Genomic DNA, 17,578 nt, shown 5'->3' on the forward strand with positions numbered 1-17,578 from the left:
TACATTCATTTTTAAGTAAAAATTAAAGTACCAGAACCAAAGAAAAATTCTTGCAGACTGCTTGCAGACTACTTGCTTGCAAGAAAACTGTTGCAATCTTTTTGTTAAGAGCTTGATGCTCATGGGAACATCCATACCCTTTGTTCAGAAATACCATATCTGAGAATCTATCTGAAATAAATAATTCTAAGTATGAAAATGATATTCTATATATTGAGAAGTTCATCGCATTATTTATAATTGCTAAATTGCTAAAACTTAAAGCAATTTAAATGTTCAACATGGTGACAAATGGATGTATAATTTCCTACCCATTTTAGGAATGATGGTTTTAAAAACTAAGTAGCAATAAAGAAAATTGTTTATGATAAAATAATATGAAAAAGCAGGATGCAAGTTATATATATACTGTATATAATACCGTAAAACTAACATTTACAGGGAAAAAAAGACTGGAATGAAGTGTACCAAAATTACTTTTTAAATGTATGGAGAATTATTTTCTCTTCTCATTTTTCAAATTTTTATTAAGGTGACATTGTATGGTTCAAAGGAGTTTGACAGACAAGCTGGTACAGAGAGCCGAGGACCCCTACTGTTACTATATTTTTGTCCTGGAGCCCCAATTTTGCAATCCAATGTTCAGGGGAGAGCCCCACACTAAGATGCCCACCCCATGGGTCACCTCCCGGAGTTGTTCTGTTCAGTGGACAGTGAAAGCCCCTAAGTGGCAGAAAGCAGTAGGGGCCCCAGGGGAGCATTTGGGGCTCAGAAGACCAGCGATCTGGCCTCTGGTCCTAGCTCTGTCATGGTATCTCCTTGTGTGTGTAATTGAGTCTCTCTGCATCTCATTTTCTAACTCTATCAAATGGGAGAACTGGACTATTTCCAGCCATATCAAAATCACCTAGGAGGCTTTATAAAAACCCAGATTCTAGGCCCTACCTAGAATCAGACCTCTCAATTAGAATCACCTGAGGTGGGGCCTAAGCATTGGTAAAAGATTACTGGGTTACTCCATTCAGGAACCACTGGACTAGAAGTTCTCCAAAGCTCCTTACACCTCATATTCCTCACCAGCGAGCAGGCTCTCAGAAAAACCCACCGATTCCTCACCAAGGTCCAGAGAAAAGTGTGGCAATGTCAGAACAGATCTATGTGAACCAAGGAGGAAAACTTCCCAGAGCTCAGGCTCTTCTGTATTATACACGACTTTCACCTTCATTTATGCACACATGTGAGGATGTAAGGATGTGCATATACGCACAGGTAAAATGCAACCCAGGGGGATGTCACAGAAAGTGCACTGGACTCAGAACACTGCCCACTTATTATTAGCCCCCAGCTGGTCAAATTGCTTGCACTTTCTTCACTTATAAAGTAGGGAAAATAATTCCTGTCTACTCTACCTCATTTATTAACTCATTTGACAAACAATGAACACCTTCCTTGATGCTGAATGCTGTTACCACATGAGTTCCAAACTTTTCCAAGTTGAGGCCCATGTACAAAATAATACACTTTGGACACCACAGGGAGCTAAACGGACCAGGCTGCTGTTGGGAGGCAAGTGGCAGGCTCAGTTGTGGAGGGGGGAGGGGGATCACTATCTCTGCCCAACTGCACTCCATTTGCTACAGCACACACACCTGAGGAGAGCTTAGCTGTTACTGTACACACTAGAAACACCACCATGCTTCCCTACCCTCAAGATCACAGTCCAGTAGGATAAGACTTTATGAAAACAAAAAGCACTGTAGTGTTATGGTTGCTGTGTATTCATCTGGCGCAATGTCCAGCGAAAGCAGGGAAACAGGAGTGGTGAAGCCAACTCGTGGGAGAGGGAGAAAGTGGCCAAGACCTTCTCAGGGCTCACACAAGTTTGATTTCAAGATTAAAAAAATCGGTTACAAATCCCAGAGGCAACAGCTTCGTCAAGAATATCAACCAGGTGTGTCTCCTTTTCCCAAAATGTCAACAACCCTTTTCAACATGAACAACTTAGGGTGGGTCACTGTCTAGACATCCCTGAAAATTGGGAAAATGATTAAAGTAGAGGAAGGGGTAGCAACAGACAAGATAGAATTTAACAAAGGATTATGAATACTGAATCTCCGTATAATTATCTTTTTCTTAGTTGCCAGGGTATTGGAATAGCTAGAAGGAAAGAAATGAAATGGTGGAACTGTAGCCCATAACATTCTTTGAAATTTGCTCTACAGCTACTTGTTAAATCGTGCTTTGAAAGTCATCACCGTTCTGTATATATGTTTTATTCCAGAGTAAGGAAATAACTGCAACTATGGTACTGTAACCCATAACATACTTTGAAATTTCCTATATAACTACTTGTTAAATCATACTTTGAAAGTTTTCACCTTTCTGCATATATGTTACATTTCACAATAAGGAAATAACTGAAATAGTGGAAACGTAACCCATAACATTCTTTGAAATTTGCTCTACAGCTACTCGTTAAATTGTACCTTGAAAGTTATCACCTTTCTGTATATTTGTTATATTTCACAACAAGGAATAACTGAAACTGTGGAACTGTAACCTATAACATTCTTTGAAATTTGCTAATTACTTGTTAAACTGCACTTAGAAAGTTATCACTTTTATGTATATATTATATTCCACAATTTTAAAAATGGAAAAAAAAAGCAGGTTACCAATAATTTATTTCATAAAATAGGAGTAACAAAAAATAAAATTAAATAAACTTTTTAAAGTAACACTAATTTTTGCCTACCTCCCTGAGAGGAGGTATGGGAGAGCCTTTTCCTCTATGCTGTGAAGGGGTGTAACACAAGGCTAGGATGGGCATGTGTTCACCCAGCTGTCACTGGGTGAGGCCCCCCACTGCATGCCGGGCCCCTCACCAGCATCATCCTTGCCTTCGTGGCCACTGTCGCTGTTACACTGGTCAGCACCCCCACCCTCCAACCCAGTGTAGAACCAAGGAGAGGCTCTCTCTGACTGAAGGCAGTGGGATCATGGCAGACTCAGGGTCACTACTGACTCCGCGATCATCTTCAACCTTTAAGAAGCACTAACTTGCCTTTTAGAAGCACTCAGCTTGCCAAGTGAGTAAGTCTTTCTTCAGCCTCAAGAAGCATGGAAAAAACTCAAGATCAGAGGATGGTAATTATGGAAGCAATAAAAGTCACTTGGCCAGGAGGGGAAGAGGAAGTCATTCAAAGTCCATTGCATTTTCCTGAATTTTCTAGGACCACATCAGAGAGATGGTCCTAGAAAGATCCAAATATAGGATGTTTTGTGCTAAAAGGAGTCTAAGAGTGGGGGCTTTCAAATTTTGACTGAGAACACACATACACATACACAAAAAATACATTTTAAGTTGTGATCCACCCAGAGTGGTGTGTGTGCCTGTGTAACTGGAACAGAGTTTCACTAAGCAATATTTACATTATGTGTTATGCACTCTGATATTTTCTTATTCCATATTATCTTTTATTGTGGTAAAGTACACAAAACATAAACTTAACATTGTAACCACTTTTCAAAACTTTTTATTTTGAAATACTTTCTTATAGGACATTACAAAAATATTAACCCCATACAGAAAGCTCAGCATACATCCCTCCACATAGGCAGATCCACCAATTTTAACATTTTACCACATTTGCCATATCATTGTTCCTATCTATCTATCTCTCTCTCTATCTCCAAACCCATTTTGTGAACACTTGAGTGTTGATTGTATACATCATGCTCCATGAACACACAATACTGCCATGTACATTTTCTAAAAACAAGGATCTTCACTTAAGTAACCACCTTAAGTGCATTTATTAAGCTCAAGAAGTTTAACATTACACTGATATAAAGCTGACAGTCTATATTCCAATTTTTTCATATGTTCCAATAATGCCCTCTTGGGCCTTTTCTCTTCCCTTGCTAGATCTAATCCAGGATCATGCATTGCAATTAATTGTCATTGTCTCTTTAGTTGCTTTCTTTTTTTAAATTGTGAGACATATATACGACATTAACTTCCCCATCTTCAACCATTCCCAAGCACACCACACAATTGGATTAATCCCATTCACAATACTATGGTCCCCTCACCACCTTCCATTACTAAAACTTTTCCATCATCCCAAAGAGAAACCCTGCACCCATTATGCATTAACTCCCCATTCCCTCTGCCTTCCACCCCTGGCAACCTGTAGTCTAATTTCTGTCTCTATGAGCTTGCATTTCTCCCATCATTTCTTTGTAGCTACCACGGGGTTTAAATTTAACATCCTAAATCTGTAACAATCTTGTTTGCTTTGATATCGACTTAACTTCAATAATAGACACAACTATGTTCCTATACCCCTCCTTTATGTAGTTTTTGTCACAAGTTACATGTTTATATGAGACCACAACCACTGATTTATCATAACATTTTATGCATTTGCTTTTTAGATCTTGTTGGAAGTAAAAAGTGGAGTTACAAACCAAAAATACAATAGCACTGGCATTTATATTTACCCACGGAGTTACCCTCACTGGAGATCTTGATTTCTTCATGCAGCCGTGGCTTTGATCTATTGTCAATTGTCCTTTCCTTTCAAACTGCAGCTCTCTCCTTAGCATCTCTTGTAGGGCCAGTCTAGTGGAGACGAACTTCCTCAGCTTTTGTTTATCTGTGAATATCTTAATCTTTCCCTTATTTTTGAAAGGCAGTTTTGCCAGATATTGAATTCTTGAGTGGCAGTTTTTTTTACTTTCAGTACTTTAAATACGTCATCCCACTGCCTTCTTGCCTGTGTTGTTTATGATGAGAAATCGGCACTTAATCTTATTGAGGCTCCATTACACACATGTTGCTTTTCTCTTGCATCTCTCAGAATTTTCTCTTTATCTTTGGTATTCGATGGTTTGATTATAATATGCTGCGGCATGGGTCTATTTGGGTTTGTCCTTTTGGAGTTTGTTGAGCATCTGGGATGTGTATATTCATGTCTTTCATTCAATTTTGGAAGTTTCTGGCCATTATTTCTTTGAATATTTTCTCTGCCCCTTTCTCTTTCTCTTCTCCTTCTGGGCCTCCTCCCACAGTGTGCATATTGGTACAGATGGAAAAGCCAAAGAGAACAAGAAACTTGCTCAAAATCACACCAGGCATTTCTGGAGAGTCACCTGGCTCTCCGTCCAGTATTTGGTCCACTACACCAGAAGCTCCCAAACCTCAGTCCTCCTACTAGTGCCTGTCTGCACCCAACAATTTACCAGCCAAATGGGAAAAGGACAACATAGTGAGGGCTTTTATAATCCAATTTTATTAAATTGAAAACAGATGTCCTTCATTCTGAATCTTTCCTTCCTATATTTTGGTGTTAAAAAAAGCCCTTTCTTTTACAAAGTAATGGTAATGGTAGTTGGTGGTGGTGGGGTTTCTGTCCTTACTTAAAAAAATTTAAAATCTACAATCCCATGCTGATTGCCCCCATTCTGTGTGTGCATATCTGTGCCCTCTATCAAACAACTTCCCCCAAACAAAACTGTCCTTGGGGGATAGTAGCAGTCATTGGAAAAGTAAAATACAAGGAAGAAAGAAAAGCTAGGCTTTTAATTTTAACGTTATAATCTCAGTAGCAGCCAGAGCATGAGAAGTGATGAGAGGGTTGACCCAGGGGGAAAATGTGTATCTTCACTGCCATTCTTTCTGTCCTTTTCCCTCCTACCACCAAACCCTACTCAATCATTTATGCATCCACCCATCAAATATTTATTAAATGACCACTGGTGCTGGGCACTGTTCTAGGCACTGGGCGTAAGGCAGTGAACAAAATGATCCAAACTCCCCGCATCTTTGAACTGACACTCTAGGGCCAGGGTGAGGGGAGACAGACTGACAAGTTAGAGACAGACAAACAAGTAAAACAAGGGGTGTCATGGAAAATAATAAAGCAGGGGTAATGGGAAAGGGAAAGCCAGGGGAGTGGAGGGAGGATGCCATGTTAAATAGGATAGTTTGGAAAGGCTTTAAGAAAGAGACCTTGGACAACAACCTGGCAGAGGTGTGAACCAACCTATAGACACATCTGAAGGAAGACTGTGGAGGATAATAGGAGTTTGCAAGATAGTCAAAGAGGAGACACAACGGAATCATCGTGTGAAGTGTACATGAACTTCAAGTCACTCAAAATGGTGGGACTTAAAAGACAACACAGGCAATAGTGGAAGGTCAGGCTGGAAACCCTGCAGGATCTGAGGGGGTATGGTTCACCATCTTAAAAATGTTAACTATAATCTGTGTGTTACGAGAGGCAACACAGCACTGTGAAAAGAACTTACTTAGACTTTGCTCCAAAGCCCAGCTTTTCCATTTACTGGCCATGTGACCTCAAGCACATTTCACTTTTGAACTCATTTCCTCATTTGGAGAAAGAGAATAATATCTACAGAATTATGTGAGGTATTAAACAGCATGAATGTTATTCTGAGACTCATTGAGAGGTATGAAATAACATGAATGGGCTCCCAAGGGGTAAAAATTATTATGTAAAATGCTACAAGCAGAATTTAAAGAAATAAATAATACTTACTGTGATTTTTTTCTCCTGTTATAAAAAGTAGGATATATTCCATAGAAAAAAGTGTTAACACATAAAATACACAATTTACATAATACTGATCTAGGCTCCTCATACCCTAATCACAGCATATTATAAGAAGCAGTCATATCAGTCTCCCTGAAGCCCATCCAGGGACACCTACCACTACCACACCTCCCCTCCCCACCAGACCTCCTGGGCTGAGGCCAAGTACCCACAGGTATACAATTCTTAGTGACTTGGTGAGAGGCCCCACACGCTAGTTCTGCACTGAATCTACTCCAACCCACAATGTCTGGCATGTGGTACCCACTGTACCCATGCTGAACAGGTGTCATCAGGGCTGAAGTTTCTGAGCAAAGAAAATGATGATAATAATAACAATAATAATATTACTATTAAATACTTTCTATTGAGTGCCCTAATAGTTCCATTTCTTCCTATCTACCCACAGCAAAAGAATGCATACTGCACCACTGTATTAAAAAACTAGAAACAACCTAGATGTTCATTTTTTTTTTAATGTTAAATTACAGTACACCCATCATCTGGAATACCATACAGCACTTTGGGAAAAAGCTGCAAGATTCATCGTTAAGTTTCAGACAAAATGTAGAACGTATTGTTTTAAAAACCTACAAAACTATGTATTTCTATATGAACATACATGTATTCATGTAAATAACATACCTAAAAGGACACAGCCCAATTGATATGTTATTACTCACAGAGAAGGAGCTCACTCAAGCAAGGGGTGGCAGAAAGGGGAATTTTAGCTTTGATCAGTAGTGTTCAAATAATCATAAAGATGTTCTCATTCCTATTTGTGTGATTATAAATACATGTATAATTGTAACTGTTTTTAATTTGAAATGTAAGATTTTAACAATATCAGAAGGAAATTCACCAAAATGTTAAAGGTAGTTACTTCTGGGTGGGGGTATTAAAATTTATTTCAGGTACTTTTAATGATATTCTTTATGCCTCTGAATTTTTTCAAGTCTCCTACATTAGGTAATTATCTTTACGAACAAGAAGAAAAGGTAAGAAATAAATTTTACTTTAAAAATTGACTGATATGACTGCTTCTTATGCTGTGATTAGGGTATGAGGAGCCTAGATCAGTATTATGTAAAGAAGGATGCTGACTTGACATTTTTTTCAATAACTTATAGGGATTTTATTTCCTAATTCCAAAAGTAAGGCATACTCAGTGCTCAGTTCAACCTGGCTCCAGGGCCCTGGAGACATTCCTGAGACTACTGGGACAGCTATCCAACCCAGATGTCACACAACTAGGAAATGGAGACATTTTTTCCCATACTTGGAGCCCAAGTCTTAGCCCTTGTGAAATTCTCATGGGAAAATACCAGGTCCTTGTCTAGAAGAGAATACATTCACTCCACCCTCACCCTTCACTTTCCTAAGAACGAAGGGGCTGAGGCAGGTTTGAGGCAGCCTAAAGGCAGAAAAATTAACATTTATTAGCCGCTGGTTCAACATGATCAGACCAGGATGTTCATTTTCTTCAACAACAACAAATACTTTTTAATAATGAACTAAAATATGCCACCAGTATACCAGAATCCAGATTTCAGCATTGGAGACCTGGGTTCAAATCACAGCTCTGCTCTATACAAGCTATGTAACCTCATGTGGCTTTACTTAACCCCTCTAACCATCTTCTTCCTCATCTATAAATGGGGATAAGGCCCTCAAAGGCTGCAATGGGAAATAAAGGAGAGAATCTCTAAGGAAGTACCCAGCCCAGAGCCTGACATGTGCTAGGCCTAACTTCCTAGGGTGTCCTCTGGAACTAGATCAAATGAGCTCAGCCAATCTTCTAGCACCCAGCCCTTTAAATCAATGAAAACCATAATTGTGTCTTCACCGTTCTAAACATCCCTGTGGCACTTCCTCTGCTAGGACACAACTCCCTATTTTCCATTTGGGTTACGGTCTCCCATGAGGGTGACCAGTGGCCAGATGCCCACAGATCTATTTTGAAGTAAATAGGCAGTTAGCTGCCAACACTGCAGAAAACAGCTACATGCCAGCTATTCTGCTGAACTTTGCTATACATAACCCAGCCTCCCTCCTACCCTTAAGACTCAGAGGCCCTTAAGTGGCCTCCCCAAGGTCACACAGCTGGGAATCTGCAGAGCCCATGCCTTTCTCACTGTGCTACATACAGTGCCTCCCAACCTCTGCTTCAGGCCCAGCTGCTAGGTGGGCTCAGTCCTCCAAGGAGGCTCTCAGCCCCACTGCTGAACCAGAGTGCCTTTGTTGGAGTCTGGCGCCTTGGTCTGATGGTACCTCTCCAGGGCTCCCAAGGAGTGAGGGAAGCTCTACTGATTTTGCATTTACCAGCAGCAAACAGTGGGCAAACTCCAAAGGAAGGAACATACCAAAGGTGAACCCCACAGGGAAGCCAGGAACTACACAGCTGGGCAAGAAAATAAAAGAAACTGTGCCAGACAAGATAACAAGGTCATCTTACATCACCCTCCCAAGAATTCTGCCAAGAGGGATTGTTACAGGTTCTGCTGTCCCATATTTCGATGAGAAAATGGAGACAGATGAACAAATAAATTCCATTAAAATGTAAGGTCCATAGGGGCAGAACCTTTGTCTCTTCTGGTCACCACTGACCAGAGCCTAGGACAATGTCTGACATGTAGAAGAAATTCAAGAAACACATGATTTGAACACAAGTCTCTTCATTACGCTTTCAAATTTAAGTTGTGTGAGTGCCTCTGGCAGAGGCCACATTGAGCTACCAGTGCCATTTCACAAAGCTGCACTCAAAGGAAAGGGACTTGCTCTGTGGCATGTCACATGCACACCCACTCAGAACTTTGGCCTCCACACTCAGCCAAGGTCAGACATGATGCCCTCTCTTCCCACAGGACAGAGGTCTTCCTTTGGGACCACTTGTAGCCAGTCCAATCCAAAGGAACTGACACATTCTCGGACAGGAGGCCAGCCTGGTTGGGCCAGTCTGACCTCCTGCGCATCTTGTGAAGCTCAGCATATGCCAGTGCTGCCTCTTATGAAGCTGCATGTCAGTGGGCACCAGCACTCAGAGCAAGCCCAGAAGCAGATGTTCGAGCCACCCAAATGGGCTGGGCTCCTGGAGAAGTCTCCAGCCCCATTCTGATGTGTCGGAGTACTTTGTGGAAACCCTCCAACTCCAGTTCCATGTAGCAGAAAAGCCATCCCCTCTAGAGACCTGGCTTGGAATCTCAGCTCTCCTGACTGTGGGATATCAGACAAGAGTCTTCACCTCTCTAAGCCTCAGTTTCCTCTCCTATAAAATGTAGGTAAACGGACAAAGATTTTGTAAGAATTAGAAAAAATTTATGGCTTGTATATGAAGAGAAAAAAGTCTGGAATGAGAAACACAAAATTTGTATCAGTGGTTGCCTCTGGGGATTGGGGTGAAGAGAAGGAAAGACAGCTTTTAGGAATACATTGCAATTTTTAAAGGGAAAACTATATGAAAAGCAGAGAGCTCAATAGCTGGTTTATGGCAGGCATTCAGTAAGTGTAAGCTGCTATTACTTGGCTCTCCTGGAAGAATGAGATGCTGCTAATAACAGAGTGCCTGCCTGTGTACTGGAGAAAAGACTATGGGCTGCTTTTCTTCCTGCCCTCCCACTTTTTCCTTCCCAGCCACCAAACAAAGGTCAGAAACCCCAGAGCAGATCCCAAGCACCAAGACAGCATATCCTGAATTGAAATAGCACTGCAAAGTCTAATCTATCGACTCATTCTGCATTTGAATGCCTAACAAGGAATCGTCCAACCTATGCATGCCCCTTCCAGTGATGGGGAACTCACTACCTTCTGAGGCAGCCCATTTCACCAGCACGATAACTTTAAGGTCCCAGGTGGGGTCAGACCCCAGGTTCCTCTGACCATGATGACCCTCAGCAGCCCTGAAGGCTACCCTCAGCCCCACAGCTCTTACCAACCGCCTAGCCCTTCCTGTAGGGAAGCCTCAGGGGGGGCTCTGTCTAGGTGGGCAACACCCTCCCAAGGAACAGCATCTTCCCACACCTCTGCTGCAGGGCTTCTAAAGAGATTCTCCCACTCCTTGCAGGCAATGCCTGGCACTTGTCCTAAGAATCCAAAGCTAAACAATTCCATCCTGCCAGGGGACAATCAGCTGGCCTGGCTGCTAGGCAACTGGCAGGCACAAAAGTATTGCAGTCCTTTTCAGAAGCCTGGAAAGAGGTCAGGGAGCCGTGTCTTGCCAACTCACAGGCTGTAAATCAGCTCCAAGGCAGGAGGGAGTTCCTTTAAGAGAGCTGCTGATAGATTCACTCACTGGCCTTATTCTCCCTTTCTGCTGGTATTGGCAGCAAAGACTCCAGGCACACTGTGAACTGCATACAAATTGTGAGCTCTGCTCTGGGTCCCCATGCAGCAGCTCTGCACCAACACATTTGGGAAGGGCATCCTATGAAAGCTCACTAGGCAGCCTGTGAGGCTGACCCAAAGCCCAATCAAGGAATAAAGCTGCCTCTGTGAGACCCACACTTCTTGCCCCTGCCAGTCTTGCTGGTATTTGGGACAGGAGGTAATCACAGAGCCAAGCAGACATATACTGCAAACAGGGCATGAAGCTGACTGAACCATGTCCCCTATATCTAGCCTATCCTACTCTAGCCCAGACTACCAGAGATCTAGTTTCTGTTTCCTACCCCCAGAAAGTATTTTGGGGAAACGGTTTGTGAGTGGTAAAAAGCCTGGGTTCTTCAGTCAAACAAACCTACACTCAAAATCTGGCTCAGCTACTTTCTAGCTGTGACCTCTGACAAGCTCTTAAACCTCTCCTGGCCTCAGTTTCAGTATCTGGAAAACAGGCTAATAATATCTACTTCTTAGGATTGTTGTGAAGAACAAAGGAGGAAATATCTGTAAAACAAGACCTAGTTTGGGGACTGGCACAGCAGGCCTGACTGCTCAACACACGGCAGCTAACGTGGCTTCTCTGTTTCTCTGGACCTGGATCGGTGTCTCCGTATCGACCACAGCAGTGGGGCAGCCTCCAAACATGGCACCACCACCACAACTCCAGGCCAATGGAGTCTGCATTGGGCCCCATCCAGCACCTCCCCCTGCCCACTCCTTGCTTCAGTGTTTAGAATTATTTATCTGACTTCTTCCTTAGCAGCACAGAAGCTCCTCTGCAGGCAGAGCCTTGTCTTTATCACCTCTGTAGCAACACAGTCAAGGCACGAGGAATGTGTATAAACAACCACCACAAACTAGCATCCAGCAGAAGGTCAAGGAACTCAGATACAAAGCACTGCAGTACAGGGGGTTAAAGGCACTCCTGATAGCCTTTATGGTGCCACAGAATCAAAGCTCCCAGATTTGTACTACACAATTGAGGAAAAATAATCACCCCTATCAGAAATGGCCTGACTGTAGTGGGAAAGCAGAAATACTCTTTGTGGGCCTAAATTCCCCAAGGACCTGAACTTTAATATTTAATGATAAAAAAACTGCAAATATAATTCTAGGGCTTGCTTCTCCAATGTTGCCCTTCAACTTAGAGAATAAAGAAACAGGGAGCCAGTGGATTCATTTCTACCTTTCCCCCCAACTCCCTAAGAGCAGTACCAAAAAGGTTTTCCTGAACTACTATGACATACCTGGTATTCAGGAAGATTAAGGGAACAACAAGCAATTTTCCTAGAACCAGTCTTTTTTAAATATGTGAGATGAGGATGAATGCTGGGGCAATGGAGGCTGCAAGACGTCTCCAGGGGCTGGAGTCAGAGACAAACATTCTCCAAGTGCCTGCCCATAGCAGTACTTGGATTTTTGTTACAGTTGGTGTAAAACCCAATTTCCTTACCAGGATCTTACAAGACTCCAGCCCACCTCTCACTCGGACCTCCCCCTCCTTTAAGTCCCTTCTCCCAAAATGTTGACTAGCTGCCTTTTTATAGTTTATGTCTCAGCTCAAATGTCACCTATGCTAAGAGGCCTCCCCCAACCACATCCCCATTTTATCTTCCTCATGGCACTTATCAGCACCTACAATGTTTTTGTCTATCTGTTTAATTTCTGTCTCCCCAGAACAACAGTGTAAGCTCCACTGTTCTTGTTCAATGCTGCATCCCAAGTGTCTAGAACACTCCTAGGCATAGAGCATGTGTTCAATAAATATTTTGGGAGCAGCTGGCTCAGAAGGCAGCAGTGTGCTCCTCTAGTCCTCAGGATGGTGACACTACTGCCCCACCCACCAAAATTTGAGAATGGAAGTTTGTTTACTCATTCATTCATTCATTCAATTCAAATCAACTGTTGATTACGGGACAGCTGGGAAGGTACCCTGGTGAACACACATAACCTGTTTCACAATTCAAAGCAGGATTTTTTTTAAAACATGGCACTTTACCTCCCCGCTATGTGGGACATGACTCCAAGGGGTGTAAATCTCCCTGGCAAAGCAGGATATGACTTTTGGGGATGAATCTGGACTCAGCATCATGGGATTGAGAACATCATCTTGACCAAAAGGGAGATGCGAAATGAAACAAAATAAAGCTTCAGTGGCTGAGAGATTTCAAATGGAGTCGAGAGGTCACTCTGGTGGACATTCTTATGCACTATATAGATAACACTTTTTAGGTTTTATTGTATTGGAATAGCTAGAAGTAAATACCTGAAACCACCAAACTCAAATCCAGTAGCCCTGACTCTTGAAGACGACTGTATAACAATGAAGATTACAGGGGGTGACAGTGTGACTGTGAAAACCTCGTGGATCGCAATCCCTTTATCCAGTGTATGGATGGATGAGTAGATAAATGGGGACAAAAACTAAATGAAAAATAGGGTGGGATGGGGGGGATGATTTGGGTGTTCTTTTTTATTTTTATTTTTTATTTTTATTCTGATTCTTTCTGGTATAAGGAAAATGTTCAAAAATAGATTGGGGTGATGAATGCACAACTATTTGATGGTACCATGAACAGTTGATTGTACACCACAGATGACTGTATGGTATGTGAATACATCTCAATAAAACTGAATTTAAAATTAAAAAAAAAAACAAACAAAAAACATGGCACTTTACAGAAAAAAAATTTCTGTCAAATATGTCAGGTTCTTTATAGTTAACTGCTAATCAGCAACCCAGTACCCTCAAGGGAAAAACAAAGATCTGAGAAATCTGTTTGCAAGTGCCCAATCTCTTTTAATCATTCGTGGTCTTGTTCTTAAAAACAAATATAAAAAACCAGAGAGTAAACGAGGCTTTTCAAAAATTTCACCTCCCATCTTCTTTGCTCTGCTTCTGATCTTACTACCTGGTAGTAGGTTCTGCCAAACAATAGCATACTTTCAATTTAGCACCATTCTCAGGTTATGGAGCATTAGTGGTGCCCTGGTTGACAGGCAGTCTTGATGCCAAAGGAAAGCACAGTGCTGTCACTAGGACTTCAGGCTTTGGAATCAGGAAGGTACAGATTCAAATCACATGTGCTAACAATGAGTGATAAGGCTCTAGGCAAGTTTATCTTACTGTACTTAAGAATTATATAATAATTACTAGGTGCCAGGCAGGGTTCTAAATGCTTTACAACTTATTGAGGATTAAATAAGACAGGTGTATTGTTATTGTTCGTATCTTAAAGGCAAGGAAACAGGCACAGAGAGGTAAAGTAACTTGCCCAAAGCCATAGCTAGTGAATATTGGAGCTAAGATTCAAATCCAGACAGTTTAACGCCAGAGTCTACGCTCTTAACCCTTACACTATGGTTCCTCTCTAATCCACAATTTCTTCATCTGTGAAACAGAATTAGGTCTCCCTTATTTCACTGTCCTGTGTGATTGCTGGCACACAATAAATCACTATTTCTAATTAGCTATTCTTAGTAGCCACCAAGTGGTTCACTACTTTTAGTGGTAGTGATTATAGTCATAATTATTATCTACTTTCATCTTTGATCTAGCCAAGGGCAGAAGAAAAATATTCTGGCTGAGAAAGCTCTCCAAGGCCCTCTGCAGTAGGGTACATTAGAACATAATGGAAGCTCCGTAAGAATAGGATTGTCTGCTTTGCTCACCGCTGTTTCATGCAAGTAGTGGGTGCTCAGTAAATACATGGTGAATGAAGTAGGAATGAATTGAATACACAGGACAGGGTTCTGCCAAGACATCATGATGACTAAGGTAGTAACTATCATTACTCAAATGTGGCTAAACATTAAAGAGGTAAATTCACAAGGTTCTCAGAGGACAGTGTTAGTTGGTCATTCCTTGAGACAGCCTGGCTACTGGGAGGCGGTGTGGTATAACGCAAAAGTGCAAAATACTTTTCATTCATCTTAGCTGAATGAACAAAGAAACCGAGATTTTAATTTTGACCCTGCTACAGACTAGCTGGACTATTACTGGAAGGCAACCAAGGCTCTCAAGGTCCTGTAAAAGAGGAAGTTGGACTATATGCTTATCATAAATACATTCTATTTAACGGGACCACATCAAAATTAAAAACTTTTGAGCACCAAAGGACTTTATCATGAAAGTAAAAAGACAACCTACACAATGGGAGAAAATATTTGGAAACCACATATTCAATAAAAGTGTATTATCCAGAATATATAAAGAAATACTTCAACTTAACAACAAAAGACAAAAACGCAATTTAAAAATGGGCAAAAGACTTGAACAGACATCTCTCCGAAGAAGATGTACAAATGCCCAAAAAGCACACAAAAAGATGCTCAATATCATTAGCCATCAGGGAAATCAACTCAAAACCACAATGAGATACCATTTCACACCCACTAGCAGGGCAACTATTGAAAAAACAGATAATTACAAGTGTTGAAAGGATGTGGAGAAATAGGAACACTCATTCACTGCTGGTAGGAATGTAAAAATGGTGCAGCCGCTGTGGAAGACAGTTGGAGGTTCCTCAGACAGTTAAGTACAGAATTACCATTATGACCTGGCAATCTCACTTGTAGGTATATACCCTAAGTAACTGAAAGCAGAGACTTGAACAGATATTTGCACACTGGTGTTCATGTCAGCATTATTTACAATTGCAAAAAGTTGGGAGCAACCCAAGTGTTCATCAACTAATGAATGGATAAACAAAATGTAAATATGCACAATGGAATCTTATTCAGCCATACAAAGGAATGAAGCTGTGATCCATGCTACAACATGGATGGACCTTGAAGACATCATGTTGAGTGAAATAAACCGGACACAAAAGGACAAATATCATATGATCTCACTGATATGAAATAATTAGAATAAGCAAACTCACAGAGTCAGAATCTAGAATACAGGTTACCAGGGGATCAAGTAGGGATAGGGAATAGGGAGTTAAGGCTTAAACCGTACAGAGTTCCTATTTGGAATGATGGAAAATGTTTTGGTAATGGATGGTGGTGATGTAGCATAACCTTGTGAAAAAAATTAACAGCATTGAAACATATATTTGAATGTGGTTAAAAGGGGAAATGTTAAGCTGAATATATGGTAATAGAATAAAAAGTTTTTTTAAAAAAATCCATGAAACTGTACTAAAAGAAAAAGAGTTTGGACTACATGTTGATCAGAAATATATTCTATTTGCTCATTGCTTTATAACAATTATTAAAACAACTTGAGAGAAAGATGATTACTAGGTACTCAGTAAATGTTTGTTCAATGAAGATCAATCCCAATTGAAGATGAGGTAACTGAGTTTCAGGAATTAACTTGCTCAAGGTCACAGGGATGGGTTAGAAGATGAACCAGAGCCCAGAATCTCTTTCTACACTAGGGTAACACTTCCCAAGATACTTTTCAGTTCTAAAATGTTGTGACAGTATTCCTCTTTTCCAAGCTTATAAATCTATAATCATTCATCGTATCAAGTAATCTTGACTGATTCCACTATATCACAGGACAGGTGGATCAAGATGAAACAACAAATCCCTCGCATTTGCCCGGAATTGAGAGATTAAAAGTATTTTATAATAAATGGTGATTTTATTCTAAACCACAAGGTTTAAACAATGTGATGAAAAATAACTTCTAGTCATACAATGCTTCCTAAAAGTACAACACATAACTTCTCTTTTAAAATTCTATAATCAAAGCTGTACCACCTGACTTCAAGTATAGACACAAAGTTAAACATACAAGGTTGGCAGAGAACATCTAAGGATTGCTTGCTTTCCTTACTGTATTATGAAAACATACACATGACCCTGAACCTCTGAGTATAACTTCTTCCTAAGAGTTGTCAAGTTAGGAATTAAAAAAACATCTGGCAGCCACAGCCAGTCAACTTTCTAGATGGTGCATCCTAACTGGAGAGTCAAGGTCAAACTGTTGAGTCGCCTTACCCTCCCATCTAGTATTTGAAAAACAATTAATTGTGCGCTCAAAATACTCCATACTAGGATTCTCACAGATAGAAATGTCAACTCCAGAACCATACCCTGGCTCCAAGTTCCCTGGCCAAGTGATAGGGAACAGGAAGACAATCTTAAACGCAGGAACTTCTATTTACTTTCAAGCAGTTTTACCACTTACCACACTAGACGATTATATGAACCAAATATGATGAGGAACCAAAACAGCTGTGCAAACGTGAGAGTCTATGATTATTATTATTACTAGCTACTAGATCGCGGCCTGGAATAACCCCTTGCATTCTTGGCTGTATCTTCCGCAAGATCTGGGATAGGGTACTAGTTTCTTCTCACGACTCCACGCCTGGGGACCGTGGGTGCACCTAGCTAGCAAGCCTGGTTCTGAGAGATGGGAAGTGAGTTCTCAGGCACTGGGCCTAGCGGGCTCAACAGCAAACGCGCCCCCCAGTCACCTTGCCTTCACCTTGAGGAACGGAAGAAACCCTGTGAGAGCGGAGAGTGCTGTCCTAAGGAGGGAAAAAGAGCAGCTCTGCTCTTCCACAGGCTGCCGCTTCCTGAACCCACGCTTCCCACGGGGCTGGAACAGGGCCAGGGAAGCT

The 17,578-nt window shown here is 41.3% G+C and overlaps 1 protein-coding gene across 1 annotated transcript in view; it reads right to left on the reverse strand.

Moving 5' to 3' along the window:
• Positions 1-17,578, reverse strand: part of ACO2 (aconitase 2) — a 58,514-nt gene that overhangs the window by 40,664 nt on the left and 272 nt on the right. The window lies entirely within an intron of this gene.

The sequence above is a fragment of the Choloepus didactylus genome, chromosome 8 (genome assembly GCF_015220235.1).
Source record: "Choloepus didactylus isolate mChoDid1 chromosome 8, mChoDid1.pri, whole genome shotgun sequence".
NCBI lineage: Eukaryota > Metazoa > Chordata > Mammalia > Pilosa > Megalonychidae > Choloepus > Choloepus didactylus.